Genomic DNA, 21,758 nt, shown 5'->3' on the forward strand with positions numbered 1-21,758 from the left:
CTTCTTTGCGTCAACGTGAGAGTGTTTGTTTCCAGTTATTACTAATTACAGTTTTACTAGTTGCACTCGAGACTGAAAGCGATGTTTGTGTAGTATGACTTGGGCGCTTTGGGAGTGAGTAAGCGGGATCGTGGCGGCGGACAGAGTTCAGCGTTGGCGCCAGATTCGGCCGTGAAGTTGCGTGGAGGAGAAGTATTTCTCGACGCATACACACGTAGTGGATACTTGAGGTATGTCCGGTATGGTCTAGTGGCTAGGATACCTGGCTTTCACCCAGGAGGCCCGGCTTCGATTCCCGGTACCGGAATGTGAATTTTCTGGGCTGGGATGAGAAAACCTGTCACGGCCGTTTTTCGTCTTCGTGGTGTTGCTGCTCTGGGTTCCAAGTATAAGTTGAGAGAAAGTCAAGAAAAAGAGATACATGCTCACGTGAATGGCGGGGCCGCTTTGAAGGAAGAGGAGATGGTTTTGCGGTTTTGGACTGCTGATGCGACAGTGTTGCGTGGCCCGTTAGCTCAGTGGGCTATAGCGTCGTGCTAGTAACACGGTCATGGGTTCGATCCCTCCACAGGCCATTCCATTTTCTTCGCTAACAGGAAATGCAGTCTTCTGCGAGACTCTGCCAGGCAGATTCCAAAATTACCTGCACATCGAGCTACAAGTCTGAACGTTTCACTCAGTTGTCGTCAACGGCCGGCTCCCTTTCGATTAATGAAGTTAAGCAGAGGTGGGCGTGGTTAGTGATTTGATGGGTGATAGGCGGGAACTCTGCGTGCTATTGGACCTTTCCACTTTCACCCCCACCCTCCCCCTTTTGTGTTACAGTGTTGTTGTGCTATGGTGCCTCCCTCAGCAATTTAAATTACGTTAACGAACATATGATCCAAAATTTAAAGAGGTTGTTTGCAAAAAGAGCGAAAGTTAAGTGCCAGAACGACTTTGGCAATAACACAACCGTACGAATCCACAGATAATTTCTCAAATATCGTAGATAACACCATAGCGAAGCAGTGAGATTTCCGAAATTTGTAAATGAAAATTTTGCTTTTCGTATTGAAAAGGAAAGGTACTCTTGATTACCTTATTTCTCGCAGCCGATTGTCGTACTTCGCCTGTCATATCGGCCCCACTGCCGAGCGGCAGCGAGCGGCAGTCGAGCAAAGTCGGGCCAAGTCGACACACGATGAAGTGAAATCAACTGAAGGACCCGCCCACGTAGCTGGAACGAGGCGAGAGACGAGCAGATATTACTTGGTGCGCGACACTTGGCAATTTCGAGGATCGCATGGTGTTGAACACACACTATTGCGCTACGCAAAAATGACAATGCTCCTGCGGTGGCCGGGAATCGAACCCGGATCAACTGCTTGGGAAGCAACCATGCTGACCGTTACACCACCACCGCACTGCGCTGCAGGCTTCCTGTGTCGTGATCCGTTGCCGCCCCTGCTGCCACCAGAGGCCGAAGCGAATCTGCTGCAGGCGCCCTGCCCGCCAGCACATCCGAACGCTTTGCCACGCTGCTTCCAGGGCGAGGCACCGTAACTAGACGCAGGATTGACTTCCGCTGAGAAGTCCACCGTTTCGTGTTCGGCATGGTGGGAAAAGAATTCTGAAATTAGAACTACTTAGTGAGGCTGGCGGTGGCGAGTATTCCTGTGTGCCTCCCTGGCGCAGTGGGCAGCGCGTGGCCTCTTCTTAAGGGCGTACGTTCGATCCTCACCTCAGCCATCTCATTTTCTCTCCACGACGGTGAAACGCACAGCATAGCTTTTGCGAGGTAAGGCCGTATTTGCCGTTTATTACCACCTAGGCTTCTTTGCGTCAACGTGAGAGTGTTTGTTTCCAGTTATTACTAATTACAGTTTTACTAGTTGCACTCGAGACTGAAAGCGATGTTTGTGTAGTATGACTTGGGCGCTTTGGGAGTGAGTAAGCGGGATCGTGGCGGCGGACAGAGTTCAGCGTTGGCGCCAGATTCGGCCGTGAAGTTGCGTGGAGGAGAAGTATTTCTCGACGCATACACACGTAGTGGATACTTGAGGTATGTCCGGTATGGTCTAGTGGCTAGGATACCTGGCTTTCACCCAGGAGGCCCGGCTTCGATTCCCGGTACCGGAATGTGAATTTTCTGGGCTGGGATGAGAAAACCTGTCACGGCCGTTTTTCGTCTTCGTGGTGTTGCTGCTCTGGGTTCCAAGTATAAGTTGAGAGAAAGTCAAGAAAAAGAGATACATGCTCACGTGAATGGCGGGGCCGCTTTGAAGGAAGAGGAGATGGTTTTGCGGTTTTGGACTGCTGATGCGACAGTGTTGCGTGGCCCGTTAGCTCAGTGGGCTATAGCGTCGTGCTAGTAACACGGTCATGGGTTCGATCCCTCCACAGGCCATTCCATTTTCTTCGCTAACAGGAAATGCAGTCTTCTGCGAGACTCTGCCAGGCAGATTCCAAAATTACCTGCACATCGAGCTACAAGTCTGAACGTTTCACTCAGTTGTCGTCAACGGCCGGCTCCCTTTCGATTAATGAAGTTAAGCAGAGGTGGGCGTGGTTAGTGATTTGATGGGTGATAGGCGGGAACTCTGCGTGCTATTGGACCTTTCCACTTTCACCCCCACCCTCCCCCTTTTGTGTTACAGTGTTGTTGTGCTATGGTGCCTCCCTCAGCAATTTAAATTACGTTAACGAACATATGATCCAAAATTTAAAGAGGTTGTTTGCAAAAAGAGCGAAAGTTAAGTGCCAGAACGACTTTGGCAATAACACAACCGTACGAATCCACAGATAATTTCTCAAATATCGTAGATAACACCATAGCGAAGCAGTGAGATTTCCGAAATTTGTAAATGAAAATTTAGCTTTTCGTATTGAAAAGGAAAGGTACTCTTGATTACCTTATTTCTCGCAGCCGATTGTCGTACTTCGCCTGTCATATCGGCCCCACTGCCGAGCGGCAGCGAGCGGCAGTCGAGCAAAGTCGGGCCAAGTCGACACACGATGAAGTGAAATCAACTGAAGGACCCGCCCACGTAGCTGGAACGAGGCGAGAGACGAGCAGATATTACTTGGTGCGCGACACTTGGCAATTTCGAGGATCGCATGGTGTTGAACACACACTATTGCGCTACGCAAAAATGACAATGCTCCTGCGGTGGCCGGGAATCGAACCCGGATCAACTGCTTGGGAAGCAACCATGCTGACCGTTACACCACCACCGCACTGCGCTGCAGGCTTCCTGTGTCGTGATCCGTTGCCGCCCCTGCTGCCACCAGAGGCCGAAGCGAATCTGCTGCAGGCGCCCTGCCCGCCAGCACATCCGAACGCTTTGCCACGCTGCTTCCAGGGCGAGGCACCGTAACTAGACGCAGGATTGACTTCCGCTGAGAAGTCCACCGTTTCGTGTTCGGCATGGTGGGAAAAGAATTCTGAAATTAGAACTACTTAGTGAGGCTGGCGGTGGCGAGTATTCCTGTGTGCCTCCCTGGCGCAGTGGGCAGCGCGTGGCCTCTTCTTAAGGGCGTACGTTCGATCCTCACCTCAGCCATCTCATTTTCTCTCCACGACGGTGAAACGCACAGCATAGCTTTTGCGAGGTAAGGCCGTATTTGCCGTTTATTACCACCTAGGCTTCTTTGCGTCAACGTGAGAGTGTTTGTTTCCAGTTATTACTAATTACAGTTTTACTAGTTGCACTCGAGACTGAAAGCGATGTTTGTGTAGTATGACTTGGGCGCTTTGGGAGTGAGTAAGCGGGATCGTGGCGGCGGACAGAGTTCAGCGTTGGCGCCAGATTCGGCCGTGAAGTTGCGTGGAGGAGAAGTATTTCTCGACGCATACACACGTAGTGGATACTTGAGGTATGTCCGGTATGGTCTAGTGGCTAGGATACCTGGCTTTCACCCAGGAGGCCCGGCTTCGATTCCCGGTACCGGAATGTGAATTTTCTGGGCTGGGATGAGAAAACCTGTCACGGCCGTTTTTCGTCTTCGTGGTGTTGCTGCTCTGGGTTCCAAGTATAAGTTGAGAGAAAGTCAAGAAAAAGAGATACATGCTCACGTGAATGGCGGGGCCGCTTTGAAGGAAGAGGAGATGGTTTTGCGGTTTTGGACTGCTGATGCGACAGTGTTGCGTGGCCCGTTAGCTCAGTGGGCTATAGCGTCGTGCTAGTAACACGGTCATGGGTTCGATCCCTCCACAGGCCATTCCATTTTCTTCGCTAACAGGAAATGCAGTCTTCTGCGAGACTCTGCCAGGCAGATTCCAAAATTACCTGCACATCGAGCTACAAGTCTGAACGTTTCACTCAGTTGTCGTCAACGGCCGGCTCCCTTTCGATTAATGAAGTTAAGCAGAGGTGGGCGTGGTTAGTGATTTGATGGGTGATAGGCGGGAACTCTGCGTGCTATTGGACCTTTCCACTTTCACCCCCACCCTCCCCCTTTTGTGTTACAGTGTTGTTGTGCTATGGTGCCTCCCTCAGCAATTTAAATTACGTTAACGAACATATGATCCAAAATTTAAAGAGGTTGTTTGCAAAAAGAGCGAAAGTTAAGTGCCGGAACGACTTTGGCAATAACACAACCGTACGAATCCACAGATAATTTCTCAAATATCGTAGATAACACCATAGCGAAGCAGTGAGATTTCCGAAATTTGTAAATGAAAATTTAGCTTTTCGTATTGAAAAGGAAAGGTACTCTTGATTACCTTATTTCTCGCAGCCGATTGTCGTACTTCGCCTGTCATATCGGCCCCACTGCCGAGCGGCAGCGAGCGGCAGTCGAGCAAAGTCGGGCCAAGTCGACACACGATGAAGTGAAATCAACTGAAGGACCCGCCCACGTAGCTGGAACGAGGCGAGAGACGAGCAGATATTACTTGGTGCGCGACACTTGGCAATTTCGAGGATCGCATGGTGTTGAACACACACTATTGCGCTACGCAAAAATGACAATGCTCCTGCGGTGGCCGGGAATCGAACCCGGATCAACTGCTTGGGAAGCAACCATGCTGACCGTTACACCACCACCGCACTGCGCTGCAGGCTTCCTGTGTCGTGATCCGTTGCCGCCCCTGCTGCCACCAGAGGCCGAAGCGAATCTGCTGCAGGCGCCCTGCCCGCCAGCACATCCGAACGCTTTGCCACGCTGCTTCCAGGGCGAGGCACCGTAACTAGACGCAGGATTGACTTCCGCTGAGAAGTCCACCGTTTCGTGTTCGGCATGGTGGGAAAAGAATTCTGAAATTAGAACTACTTAGTGAGGCTGGCGGTGGCGAGTATTCCTGTGTGCCTCCCTGGCGCAGTGGGCAGCGCGTGGCCTCTTCTTAAGGGCGTACGTTCGATCCTCACCTCAGCCATCTCATTTTCTCTCCACGACGGTGAAACGCACAGCATAGCTTTTGCGAGGTAAGGCCGTATTTGCCGTTTATTACCACCTAGGCTTCTTTGCGTCAACGTGAGAGTGTTTGTTTCCAGTTATTACTAATTACAGTTTTACTAGTTGCACTCGAGACTGAAAGCGATGTTTGTGTAGTATGACTTGGGCGCTTTGGGAGTGAGTAAGCGGGATCGTGGCGGCGGACAGAGTTCAGCGTTGGCGCCAGATTCGGCCGTGAAGTTGCGTGGAGGAGAAGTATTTCTCGACGCATACACACGTAGTGGATACTTGAGGTATGTCCGGTATGGTCTAGTGGCTAGGATACCTGGCTTTCACCCAGGAGGCCCGGCTTCGATTCCCGGTACCGGAATGTGAATTTTCTGGGCTGGGATGAGAAAACCTGTCACGGCCGTTTTTCGTCTTCGTGGTGTTGCTGCTCTGGGTTCCAAGTATAAGTTGAGAGAAAGTCAAGAAAAAGAGATACATGCTCACGTGAATGGCGGGGCCGCTTTGAAGGAAGAGGAGATGGTTTTGCGGTTTTGGACTGCTGATGCGACAGTGTTGCGTGGCCCGTTAGCTCAGTGGGCTATAGCGTCGTGCTAGTAACACGGTCATGGGTTCGATCCCTCCACAGGCCATTCCATTTTCTTCGCTAACAGGAAATGCAGTCTTCTGCGAGACTCTGCCAGGCAGATTCCAAAATTACCTGCACATCGAGCTACAAGTCTGAACGTTTCACTCAGTTGTCGTCAACGGCCGGCTCCCTTTCGATTAATGAAGTTAAGCAGAGGTGGGCGTGGTTAGTGATTTGATGGGTGATAGGCGGGAACTCTGCGTGCTATTGGACCTTTCCACTTTCACCCCCACCCTCCCCCTTTTGTGTTACAGTGTTGTTGTGCTATGGTGCCTCCCTCAGCAATTTAAATTACGTTAACGAACATATGATCCAAAATTTAAAGAGGTTGTTTGCAAAAAGAGCGAAAGTTAAGTGCCGGAACGACTTTGGCAATAACACAACCGTACGAATCCACAGATAATTTCTCAAATATCGTAGATAACACCATAGCGAAGCAGTGAGATTTCCGAAATTTGTAAATGAAAATTTAGCTTTTCGTATTGAAAAGGAAAGGTACTCTTGATTACCTTATTTCTCGCAGCCGATTGTCGTACTTCGCCTGTCATATCGGCCCCACTGCCGAGCGGCAGCGAGCGGCAGTCGAGCAAAGTCGGGCCAAGTCGACACACGATGAAGTGAAATCAACTGAAGGACCCGCCCACGTAGCTGGAACGAGGCGAGAGACGAGCAGATATTACTTGGTGCGCGACACTTGGCAATTTCGAGGATCGCATGGTGTTGAACACACACTATTGCGCTACGCAAAAATGACAATGCTCCTGCGGTGGCCGGGAATCGAACCCGGATCAACTGCTTGGGAAGCAACCATGCTGACCGTTACACCACCACCGCACTGCGCTGCAGGCTTCCTGTGTCGTGATCCGTTGCCGCCCCTGCTGCCACCAGAGGCCGAAGCGAATCTGCTGCAGGCGCCCTGCCCGCCAGCACATCCGAACGCTTTGCCACGCTGCTTCCAGGGCGAGGCACCGTAACTAGACGCAGGATTGACTTCCGCTGAGAAGTCCACCGTTTCGTGTTCGGCATGGTGGGAAAAGAATTCTGAAATTAGAACTACTTAGTGAGGCTGGCGGTGGCGAGTATTCCTGTGTGCCTCCCTGGCGCAGTGGGCAGCGCGTGGCCTCTTCTTAAGGGCGTACGTTCGATCCTCACCTCAGCCATCTCATTTTCTCTCCACGACGGTGAAACGCACAGCATAGCTTTTGCGAGGTAAGGCCGTATTTGCCGTTTATTACCACCTAGGCTTCTTTGCGTCAACGTGAGAGTGTTTGTTTCCAGTTATTACTAATTACAGTTTTACTAGTTGCACTCGAGACTGAAAGCGATGTTTGTGTAGTATGACTTGGGCGCTTTGGGAGTGAGTAAGCGGGATCGTGGCGGCGGACAGAGTTCAGCGTTGGCGCCAGATTCGGCCGTGAAGTTGCGTGGAGGAGAAGTATTTCTCGACGCATACACACGTAGTGGATACTTGAGGTATGTCCGGTATGGTCTAGTGGCTAGGATACCTGGCTTTCACCCAGGAGGCCCGGCTTCGATTCCCGGTACCGGAATGTGAATTTTCTGGGCTGGGATGAGAAAACCTGTCACGGCCGTTTTTCGTCTTCGTGGTGTTGCTGCTCTGGGTTCCAAGTATAAGTTGAGAGAAAGTCAAGAAAAAGAGATACATGCTCACGTGAATGGCGGGGCCGCTTTGAAGGAAGAGGAGATGGTTTTGCGGTTTTGGACTGCTGATGCGACAGTGTTGCGTGGCCCGTTAGCTCAGTGGGCTATAGCGTCGTGCTAGTAACACGGTCATGGGTTCGATCCCTCCACAGGCCATTCCATTTTCTTCGCTAACAGGAAATGCAGTCTTCTGCGAGACTCTGCCAGGCAGATTCCAAAATTACCTGCACATCGAGCTACAAGTCTGAACGTTTCACTCAGTTGTCGTCAACGGCCGGCTCCCTTTCGATTAATGAAGTTAAGCAGAGGTGGGCGTGGTTAGTGATTTGATGGGTGATAGGCGGGAACTCTGCGTGCTATTGGACCTTTCCACTTTCACCCCCACCCTCCCCCTTTTGTGTTACAGTGTTGTTGTGCTATGGTGCCTCCCTCAGCAATTTAAATTACGTTAACGAACATATGATCCAAAATTTAAAGAGGTTGTTTGCAAAAAGAGCGAAAGTTAAGTGCCAGAACGACTTTGGCAATAACACAACCGTACGAATCCACAGATAATTTCTCAAATATCGTAGATAACACCATAGCGAAGCAGTGAGATTTCCGAAATTTGTAAATGAAAATTTTGCTTTTCGTATTGAAAAGGAAAGGTACTCTTGATTACCTTATTTCTCGCAGCCGATTGTCGTACTTCGCCTGTCATATCGGCCCCACTGCCGAGCGGCAGCGAGCGGCAGTCGAGCAAAGTCGGGCCAAGTCGACACACGATGAAGTGAAATCAACTGAAGGACCCGCCCACGTAGCTGGAACGAGGCGAGAGACGAGCAGATATTACTTGGTGCGCGACACTTGGCAATTTCGAGGATCGCATGGTGTTGAACACACACTATTGCGCTACGCAAAAATGACAATGCTCCTGCGGTGGCCGGGAATCGAACCCGGATCAACTGCTTGGGAAGCAACCATGCTGACCGTTACACCACCACCGCACTGCGCTGCAGGCTTCCTGTGTCGTGATCCGTTGCCGCCCCTGCTGCCACCAGAGGCCGAAGCGAATCTGCTGCAGGCGCCCTGCCCGCCAGCACATCCGAACGCTTTGCCACGCTGCTTCCAGGGCGAGGCACCGTAACTAGACGCAGGATTGACTTCCGCTGAGAAGTCCACCGTTTCGTGTTCGGCATGGTGGGAAAAGAATTCTGAAATTAGAACTACTTAGTGAGGCTGGCGGTGGCGAGTATTCCTGTGTGCCTCCCTGGCGCAGTGGGCAGCGCGTGGCCTCTTCTTAAGGGCGTACGTTCGATCCTCACCTCAGCCATCTCATTTTCTCTCCACGACGGTGAAACGCACAGCATAGCTTTTGCGAGGTAAGGCCGTATTTGCCGTTTATTACCACCTAGGCTTCTTTGCGTCAACGTGAGAGTGTTTGTTTCCAGTTATTACTAATTACAGTTTTACTAGTTGCACTCGAGACTGAAAGCGATGTTTGTGTAGTATGACTTGGGCGCTTTGGGAGTGAGTAAGCGGGATCGTGGCGGCGGACAGAGTTCAGCGTTGGCGCCAGATTCGGCCGTGAAGTTGCGTGGAGGAGAAGTATTTCTCGACGCATACACACGTAGTGGATACTTGAGGTATGTCCGGTATGGTCTAGTGGCTAGGATACCTGGCTTTCACCCAGGAGGCCCGGCTTCGATTCCCGGTACCGGAATGTGAATTTTCTGGGCTGGGATGAGAAAACCTGTCACGGCCGTTTTTCGTCTTCGTGGTGTTGCTGCTCTGGGTTCCAAGTATAAGTTGAGAGAAAGTCAAGAAAAAGAGATACATGCTCACGTGAATGGCGGGGCCGCTTTGAAGGAAGAGGAGATGGTTTTGCGGTTTTGGACTGCTGATGCGACAGTGTTGCGTGGCCCGTTAGCTCAGTGGGCTATAGCGTCGTGCTAGTAACACGGTCATGGGTTCGATCCCTCCACAGGCCATTCCATTTTCTTCGCTAACAGGAAATGCAGTCTTCTGCGAGACTCTGCCAGGCAGATTCCAAAATTACCTGCACATCGAGCTACAAGTCTGAACGTTTCACTCAGTTGTCGTCAACGGCCGGCTCCCTTTCGATTAATGAAGTTAAGCAGAGGTGGGCGTGGTTAGTGATTTGATGGGTGATAGGCGGGAACTCTGCGTGCTATTGGACCTTTCCACTTTCACCCCCACCCTCCCCCTTTTGTGTTACAGTGTTGTTGTGCTATGGTGCCTCCCTCAGCAATTTAAATTACGTTAACGAACATATGATCCAAAATTTAAAGAGGTTGTTTGCAAAAAGAGCGAAAGTTAAGTGCCAGAACGACTTTGGCAATAACACAACCGTACGAATCCACAGATAATTTCTCAAATATCGTAGATAACACCATAGCGAAGCAGTGAGATTTCCGAAATTTGTAAATGAAAATTTTGCTTTTCGTATTGAAAAGGAAAGGTACTCTTGATTACCTTATTTCTCGCAGCCGATTGTCGTACTTCGCCTGTCATATCGGCCCCACTGCCGAGCGGCAGCGAGCGGCAGTCGAGCAAAGTCGGGCCAAGTCGACACACGATGAAGTGAAATCAACTGAAGGACCCGCCCACGTAGCTGGAACGAGGCGAGAGACGAGCAGATATTACTTGGTGCGCGACACTTGGCAATTTCGAGGATCGCATGGTGTTGAACACACACTATTGCGCTACGCAAAAATGACAATGCTCCTGCGGTGGCCGGGAATCGAACCCGGATCAACTGCTTGGGAAGCAACCATGCTGACCGTTACACCACCACCGCACTGCGCTGCAGGCTTCCTGTGTCGTGATCCGTTGCCGCCCCTGCTGCCACCAGAGGCCGAAGCGAATCTGCTGCAGGCGCCCTGCCCGCCAGCACATCCGAACGCTTTGCCACGCTGCTTCCAGGGCGAGGCACCGTAACTAGACGCAGGATTGACTTCCGCTGAGAAGTCCACCGTTTCGTGTTCGGCATGGTGGGAAAAGAATTCTGAAATTAGAACTACTTAGTGAGGCTGGCGGTGGCGAGTATTCCTGTGTGCCTCCCTGGCGCAGTGGGCAGCGCGTGGCCTCTTCTTAAGGGCGTACGTTCGATCCTCACCTCAGCCATCTCATTTTCTCTCCACGACGGTGAAACGCACAGCATAGCTTTTGCGAGGTAAGGACGTATTTGCCGTTTATTACCACCTAGGCTTCTTTGCGTCAACGTGAGAGTGTTTGTTTCCAGTTATTACTAATTACAGTTTTACTAGTTGCACTCGAGACTGAAAGCGATGTTTGTGTAGTATGACTTGGGCGCTTTGGGAGTGAGTAAGCGGGATCGTGGCGGCGGACAGAGTTCAGCGTTGGCGCCAGATTCGGCCGTGAAGTTGCGTGGAGGAGAAGTATTTCTCGACGCATACACACGTAGTGGATACTTGAGGTATGTCCGGTATGGTCTAGTGGCTAGGATACCTGGCTTTCACCCAGGAGGCCCGGCTTCGATTCCCGGTACCGGAATGTGAATTTTCTGGGCTGGGATGAGAAAACCTGTCACGGCCGTTTTTCGTCTTCGTGGTGTTGCTGCTCTGGGTTCCAAGTATAAGTTGAGAGAAAGTCAAGAAAAAGAGATACATGCTCACGTGAATGGCGGGGCCGCTTTGAAGGAAGAGGAGATGGTTTTGCGGTTTTGGACTGCTGATGCGACAGTGTTGCGTGGCCCGTTAGCTCAGTGGGCTATAGCGTCGTGCTAGTAACACGGTCATGGGTTCGATCCCTCCACAGGCCATTCCATTTTCTTCGCTAACAGGAAATGCAGTCTTCTGCGAGACTCTGCCAGGCAGATTCCAAAATTACCTGCACATCGAGCTACAAGTCTGAACGTTTCACTCAGTTGTCGTCAACGGCCGGCTCCCTTTCGATTAATGAAGTTAAGCAGAGGTGGGCGTGGTTAGTGATTTGATGGGTGATAGGCGGGAACTCTGCGTGCTATTGGACCTTTCCACTTTCACCCCCACCCTCCCCCTTTTGTGTTACAGTGTTGTTGTGCTATGGTGCCTCCCTCAGCAATTTAAATTACGTTAACGAACATATGATCCAAAATTTAAAGAGGTTGTTTGCAAAAAGAGCGAAAGTTAAGTGCCAGAACGACTTTGGCAATAACACAACCGTACGAATCCACAGATAATTTCTCAAATATCGTAGATAACACCATAGCGAAGCAGTGAGATTTCCGAAATTTGTAAATGAAAATTTTGCTTTTCGTATTGAAAAGGAAAGGTACTCTTGATTACCTTATTTCTCGCAGCCGATTGTCGTACTTCGCCTGTCATATCGGCCCCACTGCCGAGCGGCAGCGAGCGGCAGTCGAGCAAAGTCGGGCCAAGTCGACACACGATGAAGTGAAATCAACTGAAGGACCCGCCCACGTAGCTGGAACGAGGCGAGAGACGAGCAGATATTACTTGGTGCGCGACACTTGGCAATTTCGAGGATCGCATGGTGTTGAACACACACTATTGCGCTACGCAAAAATGACAATGCTCCTGCGGTGGCCGGGAATCGAACCCGGATCAACTGCTTGGGAAGCAACCATGCTGACCGTTACACCACCACCGCACTGCGCTGCAGGCTTCCTGTGTCGTGATCCGTTGCCGCCCCTGCTGCCACCAGAGGCCGAAGCGAATCTGCTGCAGGCGCCCTGCCCGCCAGCACATCCGAACGCTTTGCCACGCTGCTTCCAGGGCGAGGCACCGTAACTAGACGCAGGATTGACTTCCGCTGAGAAGTCCACCGTTTCGTGTTCGGCATGGTGGGAAAAGAATTCTGAAATTAGAACTACTTAGTGAGGCTGGCGGTGGCGAGTATTCCTGTGTGCCTCCCTGGCGCAGTGGGCAGCGCGTGGCCTCTTCTTAAGGGCGTACGTTCGATCCTCACCTCAGCCATCTCATTTTCTCTCCACGACGGTGAAACGCACAGCATAGCTTTTGCGAGGTAAGGCCGTATTTGCCGTTTATTACCACCTAGGCTTCTTTGCGTCAACGTGAGAGTGTTTGTTTCCAGTTATTACTAATTACAGTTTTACTAGTTGCACTCGAGACTGAAAGCGATGTTTGTGTAGTATGACTTGGGCGCTTTGGGAGTGAGTAAGCGGGATCGTGGCGGCGGACAGAGTTCAGCGTTGGCGCCAGATTCGGCCGTGAAGTTGCGTGGAGGAGAAGTATTTCTCGACGCATACACACGTAGTGGATACTTGAGGTATGTCCGGTATGGTCTAGTGGCTAGGATACCTGGCTTTCACCCAGGAGGCCCGGCTTCGATTCCCGGTACCGGAATGTGAATTTTCTGGGCTGGGATGAGAAAACCTGTCACGGCCGTTTTTCGTCTTCGTGGTGTTGCTGCTCTGGGTTCCAAGTATAAGTTGAGAGAAAGTCAAGAAAAAGAGATACATGCTCACGTGAATGGCGGGGCCGCTTTGAAGGAAGAGGAGATGGTTTTGCGGTTTTGGACTGCTGATGCGACAGTGTTGCGTGGCCCGTTAGCTCAGTGGGCTATAGCGTCGTGCTAGTAACACGGTCATGGGTTCGATCCCTCCACAGGCCATTCCATTTTCTTCGCTAACAGGAAATGCAGTCTTCTGCGAGACTCTGCCAGGCAGATTCCAAAATTACCTGCACATCGAGCTACAAGTCTGAACGTTTCACTCAGTTGTCGTCAACGGCCGGCTCCCTTTCGATTAATGAAGTTAAGCAGAGGTGGGCGTGGTTAGTGATTTGATGGGTGATAGGCGGGAACTCTGCGTGCTATTGGACCTTTCCACTTTCACCCCCACCCTCCCCCTTTTGTGTTACAGTGTTGTTGTGCTATGGTGCCTCCCTCAGCAATTTAAATTACGTTAACGAACATATGATCCAAAATTTAAAGAGGTTGTTTGCAAAAAGAGCGAAAGTTAAGTGCCAGAACGACTTTGGCAATAACACAACCGTACGAATCCACAGATAATTTCTCAAATATCGTAGATAACACCATAGCGAAGCAGTGAGATTTCCGAAATTTGTAAATGAAAATTTTGCTTTTCGTATTGAAAAGGAAAGGTACTCTTGATTACCTTATTTCTCGCAGCCGATTGTCGTACTTCGCCTGTCATATCGGCCCCACTGCCGAGCGGCAGCGAGCGGCAGTCGAGCAAAGTCGGGCCAAGTCGACACACGATGAAGTGAAATCAACTGAAGGACCCGCCCACGTAGCTGGAACGAGGCGAGAGACGAGCAGATATTACTTGGTGCGCGACACTTGGCAATTTCGAGGATCGCATGGTGTTGAACACACACTATTGCGCTACGCAAAAATGACAATGCTCCTGCGGTGGCCGGGAATCGAACCCGGATCAACTGCTTGGGAAGCAACCATGCTGACCGTTACACCACCACCGCACTGCGCTGCAGGCTTCCTGTGTCGTGATCCGTTGCCGCCCCTGCTGCCACCAGAGGCCGAAGCGAATCTGCTGCAGGCGCCCTGCCCGCCAGCACATCCGAACGCTTTGCCACGCTGCTTCCAGGGCGAGGCACCGTAACTAGACGCAGGATTGACTTCCGCTGAGAAGTCCACCGTTTCGTGTTCGGCATGGTGGGAAAAGAATTCTGAAATTAGAACTACTTAGTGAGGCTGGCGGTGGCGAGTATTCCTGTGTGCCTCCCTGGCGCAGTGGGCAGCGCGTGGCCTCTTCTTAAGGGCGTACGTTCGATCCTCACCTCAGCCATCTCATTTTCTCTCCACGACGGTGAAACGCACAGCATAGCTTTTGCGAGGTAAGGCCGTATTTGCCGTTTATTACCACCTAGGCTTCTTTGCGTCAACGTGAGAGTGTTTGTTTCCAGTTATTACTAATTACAGTTTTACTAGTTGCACTCGAGACTGAAAGCGATGTTTGTGTAGTATGACTTGGGCGCTTTGGGAGTGAGTAAGCGGGATCGTGGCGGCGGACAGAGTTCAGCGTTGGCGCCAGATTCGGCCGTGAAGTTGCGTGGAGGAGAAGTATTTCTCGACGCATACACACGTAGTGGATACTTGAGGTATGTCCGGTATGGTCTAGTGGCTAGGATACCTGGCTTTCACCCAGGAGGCCCGGCTTCGATTCCCGGTACCGGAATGTGAATTTTCTGGGCTGGGATGAGAAAACCTGTCACGGCCGTTTTTCGTCTTCGTGGTGTTGCTGCTCTGGGTTCCAAGTATAAGTTGAGAGAAAGTCAAGAAAAAGAGATACATGCTCACGTGAATGGCGGGGCCGCTTTGAAGGAAGAGGAGATGGTTTTGCGGTTTTGGACTGCTGATGCGACAGTGTTGCGTGGCCCGTTAGCTCAGTGGGCTATAGCGTCGTGCTAGTAACACGGTCATGGGTTCGATCCCTCCACAGGCCATTCCATTTTCTTCGCTAACAGGAAATGCAGTCTTCTGCGAGACTCTGCCAGGCAGATTCCAAAATTACCTGCACATCGAGCTACAAGTCTGAACGTTTCACTCAGCTGTCGTCAACGGCCGGCTCCCTTTCGATTAATGAAGTTAAGCAGAGGTGGGCGTGGTTAGTGATTTGATGGGTGATAGGCGGGAACTCTGCGTGCTATTGGACCTTTCCACTTTCACCCCCACCCTCCCCCTTTTGTGTTACAGTGTTGTTGTGCTATGGTGCCTCCCTCAGCAATTTAAATTACGTTAACGAACATATGATCCAAAATTTAAAGAGGTTGTTTGCAAAAAGAGCGAAAGTTAAGTGCCAGAACGACTTTGGCAATAACACAACCGTACGAATCCACAGATAATTTCTCAAATATCGTAGATAACACCATAGCGAAGCAGTGAGATTTCCGAAATTTGTAAATGAAAATTTTGCTTTTCGTATTGAAAAGGAAAGGTACTCTTGATTACCTTATTTCTCGCAGCCGATTGTCGTACTTCGCCTGTCATATCGGCCCCACTGCCGAGCGGCAGCGAGCGGCAGTCGAGCAAAGTCGGGCCAAGTCGACACACGATGAAGTGAAATCAACTGAAGGACCCGCCCACGTAGCTGGAACGAGGCGAGAGACGAGCAGATATTACTTGGTGCGCGACACTTGGCAATTTCGAGGATCGCATGGTGTTGAACACACACTATTGCGCTACGCAAAAATGACAATGCTCCTGCGGTGGCCGGGAATCGAACCCGGATCAACTGCTTGGGAAGCAACCATGCTGACCGTTACACCACCACCGCACTGCGCTGCAGGCTTCCTGTGTCGTGATCCGTTGCCGCCCCTGCTGCCACCAGAGGCCGAAGCGAATCTGCTGCAGGCGCCCTGCCCGCCAGCACATCCGAACGCTTTGCCACGCTGCTTCCAGGGCGAGGCACCGTAACTAGACGCAGGATTGACTTCCGCTGAGAAGTCCACCGTTTCGTGTTCGGCATGGTGGGAAAAGAATTCTGAAATTAGAACTACTTAGTGAGGCTGGCGGTGGCGAGTATTCCTGTGTGCCTCCCTGGCGCAGTGGGCAGCGCGTGGCCTCTTCTTAAGGGCGTACGTTCGATCCTCACCTCAGCCATCTCATTTTCTCTCCACGACGGTGAAACGCACAGCATAGCTTTTGCGAGGTAAGGCCGTATTTGCCGTTTATTACCACCTAGGCTTCTTTGCGTCAACGTGAGAGTGTTTGTTTCCAGTTATTACTAATTACAGTTTTACTAGTTGCACTCGAGACTGAAAGCGATGTTTGTGTAGTATGACTTGGGCGCTTTGGGAGTGAGTAAGCGGGATCGTGGCGGCGGACAGAGTTCAGCGTTGGCACCAGATTCGGCCGTGAAGTTGCGTGGAGGAGAAGTATTTCTCGACGCATACACACGTAGTGGATACTTGAGGTATGTCCGGTATGGTCTAGTGGCTAGGATACCTGGCTTTCACCCAGGAGGCCCGGCTTCGATTCCCGGTACCGGAATGTGAATTTTCTGGGCTGGGATGAGAAAACCTGTCACGGCCGTTTTTCGTCTTCGTGGTGTTGCTGCTCTGGGTTCCAAGTATAAGTTGAGAGAAAGTCAAGAAAAAGAGATACATGCTCACGTGAATGGCGGGGCCGCTTTGAAGGAAGAGGAGATGGTTTTGCGGTTTTGGACTGCTGATGCGACAGTGTTGCGTGGCCCGTTAGCTCAGTGGGCTATAGCGTCGTGCTAGTAACACGGTCATGGGTTCGATCCCTCCACAGGCCATTCCATTTTCTTCGCTAACAGGAAATGCAGTCTTCTGCGAGACTCTGCCAGGCAGATTCCAAAATTACCTGCACATCGAGCTACAAGTCTGAACGTTTCACTCAGTTGTCGTCAACGGCCGGCTCCCTTTCGATTAATGAAGTTAAGCAGAGGTGGGCGTGGTTAGTGATTTGATGGGTGATAGGCGGGAACTCTGCGTGCTATTGGACCTTTCCACTTTCACCCCCACCCTCCCCCTTTTGTGTTACAGTGTTGTTGTGCTATGGTGCCTCCCTCAGCAATTTAAATTACGTTAACGAATATATGATCCAAAATTTAAAGAGGTTGTTTGCAAAAAGAGCGAAAGTTAAGTGCCAGAACGACTTTGGCAATAACACAACCGTACGAATCCACAGATAATTTCTCAAATATCGTAGATAACACCATAGCGAAGCAGTGAGATTTCCGAAATTTGTAAATGAAAATTTTGCTTTTCGTATTGAAAAGGAAAGGTACTCTTGATTACCTTATTTCTCGCAGCCGATTGTCGTACTTCGCCTGTCATATCGGCCCCACTGCCGAGCGGCAGCGAGCGGCAGTCGAGCAAAGTCGGGCCAAGTCGACACACGATGAAGTGAAATCAACTGAAGGACCCGCCCACGTAGCTGGAACGAGGCGAGAGACGAGCAGATATTACTTGGTGCGCGACACTTGGCAATTTCGAGGATCGCATGGTGTTGAACACACACTATTGCGCTACGCAAAAATGACAATGCTCCTGCGGTGGCCGGGAATCGAACCCGGATCAACTGCTTGGGAAGCAACCATGCTGACCGTTACACCACCACCGCACTGCGCTGCAGGCTTCCTGTGTCGTGATCCGTTGCCGCCCCTGCTGCCACCAGAGGCCGAAGCGAATCTGCTGCAGGCGCCCTGCCCGCCAGCACATCCGAACGCTTTGCCACGCTGCTTCCAGGGCGAGGCACCGTAACTAGACGCAGGATTGACTTCCGCTGAGAAGTCCACCGTTTCGTGTTCGGCATGGTGGGAAAAGAATTCTGAAATTAGAACTACTTAGTGAGGCTGGCGGTGGCGAGTATTCCTGTGTGCCTCCCTGGCGCAGTGGGCAGCGCGTGGCCTCTTCTTAAGGGCGTACGTTCGATCCTCACCTCAGCCATCTCATTTTCTCTCCACGACGGTGAAACGCACAGCATAGCTTTTGCGAGGTAAGGCCGTATTTGCCGTTTATTACCACCTAGGCTTCTTTGCGTCAACGTGAGAGTGTTTGTTTCCAGTTATTACTAATTACAGTTTTACTAGTTGCACTCGAGACTGAAAGCGATGTTTGTGTAGTATGACTTGGGCGCTTTGGGAGTGAGTAAGCGGGATCGTGGCGGCGGACAGAGTTCAGCGTTGGCGCCAGATTCGGCCGTGAAGTTGCGTGGAGGAGAAGTATTTCTCGACGCATACACACGTAGTGGATACTTGAGGTATGTCCGGTATGGTCTAGTGGCTAGGATACCTGGCTTTCACCCAGGAGGCCCGGCTTCGATTCCCGGTACCGGAATGTGAATTTTCTGGGCTGGGATGAGAAAACCTGTCACGGCCGTTTTTCGTCTTCGTGGTGTTGCTGCTCTGGGTTCCAAGTATAAGTTGAGAGAAAGTCAAGAAAAAGAGATACATGCTCACGTGAATGGCGGGGCCGCTTTGAAGGAAGAGGAGATGGTTTTGCGGTTTTGGACTGCTGATGCGACAGTGTTGCGTGGCCCGTTAGCTCAGTGGGCTATAGCGTCGTGCTAGTAACACGGTCATGGGTTCGATCCCTCCACAGGCCATTCCATTTTCTTCGCTAACAGGAAATGCAGTCTTCTGCGAGACTCTGCCAGGCAGATTCCAAAATTACCTGCACATCGAGCTACAAGTCTGAACGTTTCACTCAGTTGTCGTCAACGGCCGGCTCCCTTTCGATTAATGAAGTTAAGCAGAGGTGGGCGTGGTTAGTGATTTGATGGGTGATAGGCGGGAACTCTGCGTGCTATTGGACCTTTCCACTTTCACCCCCACCCTCCCCCTTTTGTGTTACAGTGTTGTTGTGCTATGGTGCCTCCCTCAGCAATTTAAATTACGTTAACGAACATATGATCCAAAATTTAAAGAGGTTGTTTGCAAAAAGAGCGAAAGTTAAGTGCCAGAACGACTTTGGCAATAACACAACCGTACGAATCCACAGATAATTTCTCAAATATCGTAGATAACACCATAGCGAAGCAGTGAGATTTCCGAAATTTGTAAATGAAAATTTAGCTTTTCGTATTGAAAAGGAAAGGTACTCTTGATTACCTTATTTCTCGCAGCCGATTGTCGTACTTCGCCTGTCATATCGGCCCCACTGCCGAGCGGCAGCGAGCGGCAGTCGAGCAAAGTCGGGCCAAGTCGACACACGATGAAGTGAAATCAACTGAAGGACCCGCCCACGTAGCTGGAACGAGGCGAGAGACGAGCAGATATTACTTGGTGCGCGACACTTGGCAATTTCGAGGATCGCATGGTGTTGAACACACACTATTGCGCTACGCAAAAATGACAATGCTCCTGCGGGGGCCGGGAATCGAACCCGGATCAACTGCTTGGGAAGCAACCATGCTGACCGTTACACCACCACCGCACTGCGCTGCAGGCTTCCTGTGTCGTGATCCGTTGCCGCCCCTGCTGCCACCAGAGGCCGAAGCGAATCTGCTGCAGGCGCCCTGCCCGCCAGCACATCCGAACGCTTTGCCACGCTGCTTCCAGGGCGAGGCACCGTAACTAGACGCAGGATTGACTTCCGCTGAGAAGTCCACCGTTTCGTGTTCGGCATGGTGGGAAAAGAATTCTGAAATTAGAACTACTTAGTGAGGCTGGCGGTGGGAGTATTCCTGTGTGCCTCCCTGGCGCAGTGGGCAGCGCGTGGCCTCTTCTTAAGGGCGTACGTTCGATCCTCACCTCAGCCATCTCATTTTCTCTCCACGACGGTGAAACGCACAGCATAGCTTTTGCGAGGTAAGGCCGTATTTGCCGTTTATTACCACCTAGGCTTCTTTGCGTCAACGTGAGAGTGTTTGTTTCCAGTTATTACTAATTACAGTTTTACTAGTTGCACTCGAGACTGAAAGCGATGTTTGTGTAGTATGACTTGGGCGCTTTGGGAGTGAGTAAGCGGGATCGTGGCGGCGGACAGAGTTCAGCGTTGGCGCCAGATTCGGCCGTGAAGTTGCGTGGAGGAGAAGTATTTCTCGACGCATACACACGTAGTGGATACTTGAGGTATGTCCGGTATGGTCTAGTGGCTAGGATACCTGGCTTTCACCCAGGAGGCCCGGCTTCGATTCCCGGTACCGGAATGTGAATTTTCTGGGCTGGGATGAGAAAACCTGTCACGGCCGTTTTTCGTCTTCGTGGTGTTGCTGCTCTGGGTTCCAAGTATAAGTTGAGAGAAAGTCAAGAAAAAGAGATACATGCTCACGTGAATGGCGGGGCCGCTTTGAAGGAAGAGGAGATGGTTTTGCGGTTTTGGACTGCTGATGCGACAGTGTTGCGTGGCCCGTTAGCTCAGTGGGCTATAGCGTCGTGCTAGTAACACGGTCATGGGTTCGATCCCTCCACAGGCCATTCCATTTTCTTCGCTAACAGGAAATGCAGTCTTCTGCGAGACTCTGCCAGGCAGATTCCAAAATTACCTGCACATCGAGCTACAAGTCTGAACGTTTCACTCAGTTGTCGTCAACGGCCGGCTCCCTTTCGATTAATGAAGTTAAGCAGAGGTGGGCGTGGTTAGTGATTTGATGGGTGATAGGCGGGAACTCTGCGTGCTATTGGACCTTTCCACTTTCACCCCCACCCTCCCCCTTTTGTGTTACAGTGTTGTTGTGCTATGGTGCCTCCCTCAGCAATTTAAATTACGTTAACGAACATATGATCCAAAATTTAAAGAGGTTGTTTGCAAAAAGAGCGAAAGTTAAGTGCCAGAACGACTTTGGCAATAACACAACCGTACGAATCCACAGATAATTTCTCAAATATCGTAGATAACACCATAGCGAAGCAGTGAGATTTCCGAAATTTGTAAATGAAAATTTAGCTTTTCGTATTGAAAAGGAAAGGTACTCTTGATTACCTTATTTCTCGCAGCCGATTGTCGTACTTCGCCTGTCATATCGGCCCCACTGCCGAGCGGCAGCGAGCGGCAGTCGAGCAAAGTCGGGCCAAGTCGACACACGATGAAGTGAAATCAACTGAAGGACCCGCCCACGTAGCTGGAACGAGGCGAGAGACGAGCAGATATTACTTGGTGCGCGACACTTGGCAATTTCGAGGATCGCATGGTGTTGAACACACACTATTGCGCTACGCAAAAATGACAATGCTCCTGCGGGGGCCGGGAATCGAACTCGGATCAACTGCTTGGGAAGCAACCATGCTGACCGTTACACCACCACCGCACTGCGCTGCAGGCTTCCTGTGTCGTGATCCGTTGCCGCCCCTGCTGCCACCAGAGGCCGAAGCGAATCTGCTGCAGGCGCCCTGCCCGCCAGCACATCCGAACGCTTTGCCACGCTGCTTCCAGGGCGAGGCACCGTAACTAGACGCAGGATTGACTTCCGCTGAGAAGTCCACCGTTTCGTGTTCGGCATGGTGGGAAAAGAATTCTGAAATTAGAACTACTTAGTGAGGCTGGCGGTGGGAGTATTCCTGTGTGCCTCCCTGGCGCAGTGGGCAGCGCGTGGCCTCTTCTTAAGGGCGTACGTTCGATCCTCACCTCAGCCATCTCATTTTCTCTCCACGACGGTGAAACGCACAGCATAGCTTTTGCGAGGTAAGGCCGTATTTGCCGTTTATTAC

At 51.2% G+C, this 21,758-nt stretch overlaps 23 non-coding genes across 23 annotated transcripts; 12 read left to right on the forward strand and 11 right to left on the reverse strand.

The window, feature by feature from the left end:
- Positions 1–235: 235 nt before the first annotated feature.
- Positions 236–307, forward strand: Trnae-uuc (transfer RNA glutamic acid (anticodon UUC)). Its single transcript has one exon. It is a non-coding gene; the product is annotated as a tRNA-Glu (tRNA).
- Positions 308–1,333: 1,026 nt separating this feature from the next.
- On the reverse strand, positions 1,334–1,405 carry Trnag-ccc (transfer RNA glycine (anticodon CCC)). Its single transcript has one exon. It is a non-coding gene; the product is annotated as a tRNA-Gly (tRNA).
- A 644-nt stretch (positions 1,406–2,049) lies between these two features.
- Trnae-uuc (transfer RNA glutamic acid (anticodon UUC)) lies at positions 2,050–2,121 on the forward strand. The gene has a single exon. It is a non-coding gene; the product is annotated as a tRNA-Glu (tRNA).
- Positions 2,122–3,147: 1,026 nt separating this feature from the next.
- Positions 3,148–3,219, reverse strand: Trnag-ccc (transfer RNA glycine (anticodon CCC)). The gene has a single exon. It is a non-coding gene; the product is annotated as a tRNA-Gly (tRNA).
- Positions 3,220–3,863: 644 nt separating this feature from the next.
- Positions 3,864–3,935, forward strand: Trnae-uuc (transfer RNA glutamic acid (anticodon UUC)). Its single transcript has one exon. It is a non-coding gene; the product is annotated as a tRNA-Glu (tRNA).
- A 1,026-nt stretch (positions 3,936–4,961) lies between these two features.
- Positions 4,962–5,033, reverse strand: Trnag-ccc (transfer RNA glycine (anticodon CCC)). The gene has a single exon. It is a non-coding gene; the product is annotated as a tRNA-Gly (tRNA).
- A 644-nt stretch (positions 5,034–5,677) lies between these two features.
- Trnae-uuc (transfer RNA glutamic acid (anticodon UUC)) lies at positions 5,678–5,749 on the forward strand. Its single transcript has one exon. It is a non-coding gene; the product is annotated as a tRNA-Glu (tRNA).
- A 1,026-nt stretch (positions 5,750–6,775) lies between these two features.
- On the reverse strand, positions 6,776–6,847 carry Trnag-ccc (transfer RNA glycine (anticodon CCC)). The gene has a single exon. It is a non-coding gene; the product is annotated as a tRNA-Gly (tRNA).
- A 644-nt stretch (positions 6,848–7,491) lies between these two features.
- Positions 7,492–7,563, forward strand: Trnae-uuc (transfer RNA glutamic acid (anticodon UUC)). Its single transcript has one exon. It is a non-coding gene; the product is annotated as a tRNA-Glu (tRNA).
- Positions 7,564–8,589: 1,026 nt separating this feature from the next.
- Trnag-ccc (transfer RNA glycine (anticodon CCC)) lies at positions 8,590–8,661 on the reverse strand. Its single transcript has one exon. It is a non-coding gene; the product is annotated as a tRNA-Gly (tRNA).
- A 644-nt stretch (positions 8,662–9,305) lies between these two features.
- On the forward strand, positions 9,306–9,377 carry Trnae-uuc (transfer RNA glutamic acid (anticodon UUC)). The gene has a single exon. It is a non-coding gene; the product is annotated as a tRNA-Glu (tRNA).
- Positions 9,378–10,403: 1,026 nt separating this feature from the next.
- Trnag-ccc (transfer RNA glycine (anticodon CCC)) lies at positions 10,404–10,475 on the reverse strand. Its single transcript has one exon. It is a non-coding gene; the product is annotated as a tRNA-Gly (tRNA).
- A 644-nt stretch (positions 10,476–11,119) lies between these two features.
- Positions 11,120–11,191, forward strand: Trnae-uuc (transfer RNA glutamic acid (anticodon UUC)). The gene has a single exon. It is a non-coding gene; the product is annotated as a tRNA-Glu (tRNA).
- A 1,026-nt stretch (positions 11,192–12,217) lies between these two features.
- Positions 12,218–12,289, reverse strand: Trnag-ccc (transfer RNA glycine (anticodon CCC)). The gene has a single exon. It is a non-coding gene; the product is annotated as a tRNA-Gly (tRNA).
- A 644-nt stretch (positions 12,290–12,933) lies between these two features.
- Trnae-uuc (transfer RNA glutamic acid (anticodon UUC)) lies at positions 12,934–13,005 on the forward strand. Its single transcript has one exon. It is a non-coding gene; the product is annotated as a tRNA-Glu (tRNA).
- A 1,026-nt stretch (positions 13,006–14,031) lies between these two features.
- Positions 14,032–14,103, reverse strand: Trnag-ccc (transfer RNA glycine (anticodon CCC)). Its single transcript has one exon. It is a non-coding gene; the product is annotated as a tRNA-Gly (tRNA).
- A 644-nt stretch (positions 14,104–14,747) lies between these two features.
- Trnae-uuc (transfer RNA glutamic acid (anticodon UUC)) lies at positions 14,748–14,819 on the forward strand. Its single transcript has one exon. It is a non-coding gene; the product is annotated as a tRNA-Glu (tRNA).
- Positions 14,820–15,845: 1,026 nt separating this feature from the next.
- Trnag-ccc (transfer RNA glycine (anticodon CCC)) lies at positions 15,846–15,917 on the reverse strand. The gene has a single exon. It is a non-coding gene; the product is annotated as a tRNA-Gly (tRNA).
- A 644-nt stretch (positions 15,918–16,561) lies between these two features.
- On the forward strand, positions 16,562–16,633 carry Trnae-uuc (transfer RNA glutamic acid (anticodon UUC)). The gene has a single exon. It is a non-coding gene; the product is annotated as a tRNA-Glu (tRNA).
- A 1,026-nt stretch (positions 16,634–17,659) lies between these two features.
- On the reverse strand, positions 17,660–17,731 carry Trnag-ccc (transfer RNA glycine (anticodon CCC)). Its single transcript has one exon. It is a non-coding gene; the product is annotated as a tRNA-Gly (tRNA).
- A 644-nt stretch (positions 17,732–18,375) lies between these two features.
- Positions 18,376–18,447, forward strand: Trnae-uuc (transfer RNA glutamic acid (anticodon UUC)). Its single transcript has one exon. It is a non-coding gene; the product is annotated as a tRNA-Glu (tRNA).
- Positions 18,448–19,473: 1,026 nt separating this feature from the next.
- On the reverse strand, positions 19,474–19,545 carry Trnag-ccc (transfer RNA glycine (anticodon CCC)). Its single transcript has one exon. It is a non-coding gene; the product is annotated as a tRNA-Gly (tRNA).
- Positions 19,546–20,188: 643 nt separating this feature from the next.
- Positions 20,189–20,260, forward strand: Trnae-uuc (transfer RNA glutamic acid (anticodon UUC)). The gene has a single exon. It is a non-coding gene; the product is annotated as a tRNA-Glu (tRNA).
- The last annotated feature ends 1,498 nt before the right edge of the window (positions 20,261–21,758 follow it).

The sequence above is a fragment of the Schistocerca nitens genome, chromosome 9 (assembly GCF_023898315.1).
Source record: "Schistocerca nitens isolate TAMUIC-IGC-003100 chromosome 9, iqSchNite1.1, whole genome shotgun sequence".
NCBI classification, from domain to species: Eukaryota; Metazoa; Arthropoda; class Insecta; order Orthoptera; family Acrididae; genus Schistocerca; species Schistocerca nitens.